This window comes from Dipodomys spectabilis, unplaced genomic scaffold (genome assembly GCF_019054845.1).
Source record: "Dipodomys spectabilis isolate Male_0828 unplaced genomic scaffold, ASM1905484v1 ptg000430l, whole genome shotgun sequence".
In the NCBI taxonomy this organism is placed as follows: domain Eukaryota; kingdom Metazoa; phylum Chordata; class Mammalia; order Rodentia; family Heteromyidae; genus Dipodomys; species Dipodomys spectabilis.
This window is the reverse complement of record NW_024871107.1, coordinates 116,994-119,998: the sequence shown is the minus strand read 5'-3', so window position 1 is coordinate 119,998 and position 3,005 is coordinate 116,994.

Here is a 3,005-nt window from a genome sequence, read left to right as displayed (position 1 = left end):
CAAAAATTATCTTTTTTCCTGTCTCCAAAAGGGAAGGGTGAGGTGCTGAACTATATTAAATAAAAGCATTCTAAAAGAGATTCTTTATGAAATGGAAATTTGTAACGTGAGGATGGGATCATGAGCTCGTTCTACTTGGCTAACAGGAATTCTCATTTCTACAGTACTTTCTAACCTTTTAGTCACACAGGTAATCCAAAAATTTGAAGTGCATATGAAGGAAATACATTTCTAAAAGATGTGACAACCCTGCTCAAAAGTTCGGTCTCATCATTAGTTCTTTGTATTTGCTTGCTTATCTAATTCTCTATCATATATTTCATATTATTAAGCATATTAGTAATTCAGCTGTAAATACATAGCAGGAGACTCCTGAAATCACAGTTATTGATCTCCAATTCCTCCCTTTGGCCTTCAATATACCAATTAATCCTCAAAGCAGTCATTTAAGATGTTAGTTTATTTTTCTCTTTTTAAATACAGATTAAGCAAGTGTTTTTTCTCAGTAAAAAGTGATGAGTGGTATCAGAGCTCTGATATGAGCACCTTCTCCTTAACAAGTATTGCTCTATGGGCTGTAAATATGGAAGCCACACTAAAATTTTCTCTCTCTACACATACAGACACAAACACAGACACACACAGACACAGAAACAGACAGACAGACACACACACACACACACACACACACACACACACACACACACACACACACAGCTACTACCCAGACACATCAGAGGTCAGTTCAGTTCCTTTGTAATGATAGTTGATTGATGTTTGCTCCATTGGTTTTTGCTCCATTGGTTTTTCTTTTCTTGAAGATCTTGCCTGGACCTACACGTTTCTCTGAAATCAAGTCCCTTGCTCTTAGTATACTTTGTCTATATATTCATTGTATGTTCCTGGCTGTTTCAGGCCAATTAACAGTGTTCGGAATACAGTATCCTCAAACTTGACATTCAAGGCAAACTCCATGAATTCATACTACTATTCCAAAGTACTAAAATTTATTGGATCTAGAAACCAAAATATACCCACCTTTTTATATTATTAAGAATTGACATCATGAAAGTAGAAGAACATTGATCAGGAACTGAGGTAAGGGAACAGGAGTTTGCGGGAAAATGTAGAACACTGGATGTGTGTTAGAGATACAAAATCATCTTCTGTAGACTCATTTATTGTAAACTTGTCTCTTCTCATCACAACTTCTCTTATGAATTTCTGTAGTATCTTCGAATAAATCACATGATTTGCAAATATTTATCATCTTAAGAAAAGACAGTCTGTTTCTACATTTGTCTTTCTATGTGACAAACCCTTATTTTTTGTTTCTCTACTGAATAAATGTATTCCTGGAAACAGGATATTGACAGCAAATCTGGTGGTCATTTTCACTTTTTAAATTTGAAATATAACTAAACTTTGTTGTGACTAGTCATTTTTTAAAATCAGTAATATTCATGAGCACAAATATTTTGGTGCCTTTAAGTAAATTGAGACTTGATGTAATACGGTAGTTCTGGTTTCTAATTGACTCAACCATTAGATGATTCATATATAAACATGTGCATTGCACTGTTTAATTTTATATATAAAATAGTCCCCAAAGATTTACTTTAAAGTGTAAAGGAGGGCTTGTCTTCATGTTCCATACATTATATTTATTTCAGTAAAAGTCCTAGAAATACATGATGTTTACTGGAGCAATATAAAAGATGAGAACATATTTCTAAGAAAATGGATTTATTGATTAAAACAGAACGAATAAAATTGTCAGGTTTTTTGCTTGAGACTGCATAAATTTCATATGAATGTAGCTTAAGATGGGACTCAGAGGAAAATTCATATTAATATTACTTTTCTGCTTGATTCACACTTATACTAGTTATTGCAATAAGGGAAATGGTATTTTCACAATAAAAAATCTATAAGTAAAAAAATATTACTGAGATTTATATCACATCATAAGCAGTATAGTTATTTTAAGGAATTGGTCATTCAAAGCCCTAGAAACCTAATGGATGAAGAATGGAATTGAAAATAACAGAGAAAAACAATTCAACATGCAGATATTATGATTTTATAATTATTAATATGAAAGAAATTAATCTTTTGCCTTTCTGAAGAAGTTTAGCCAGTTATATCAATGTAAGGCATCAGTTGTAATGAGTCTAAAGTCTTTTCCTCCAAGATATCCAAGAGTATTATATTCATCCTCTGAAGAGTAAAGAAGGAATTATTTTAATTAGCTTTGCTTAATATTAATTTACATGTAGTAAATAGGTTAAAATATCTGCTATCTTTCTTTCAGTGTAATAACCTACATTTAATATTATTACTGTCTCTTCATACAAGCCTGAAATCACTATATCAAATTAACATAAACAAAAAACAAAAATAACCTGATACCACCATCACAAATCCTAAATTATGTGAAAAAAATCAATAATAAATAAAATAAATCTCAGGAAGAGGAAAACCAATGGCACAATAGCAACAGAAAATTACCCTAGCTATTTCTAATGAAACAGATCTTTAGAGTCCTAGAGGGTACTCCACTTCTAGAGGGCCACACCAAATCAGCTATAATTACATATAGATATACAATTCAAAAGAAGATTTTATGACTTCCAAGCAAACAGAAATCTTTGAAAAGATGCCCAGCCAGGCAGGTGCCTGCTGTGAAGGTGGTGGCCAACATATTGAAAAGTACAGCTGCAGTAGGGAAATAAAAGGTCCACATGGGAAAAAAGCAGGAACAGAAGTGTACAATGGAGACAGCCAAATCCATATGCAGAGACAATTCAAGATACCACTGTAGAGCCCAAATTGTCACTGGAGCCACAAGTATTAAGATCACAACATCTTCCCATAATTGATTTCTACTCCTACACTTAATAGTCTAGACAAAAACCTAATTCCAGAAAAACAAATTACAACAGAAGATCAAAACAACACCTGGCAATTCAACCAAGAACATAAAGAGTCACCTCTTAAGATCA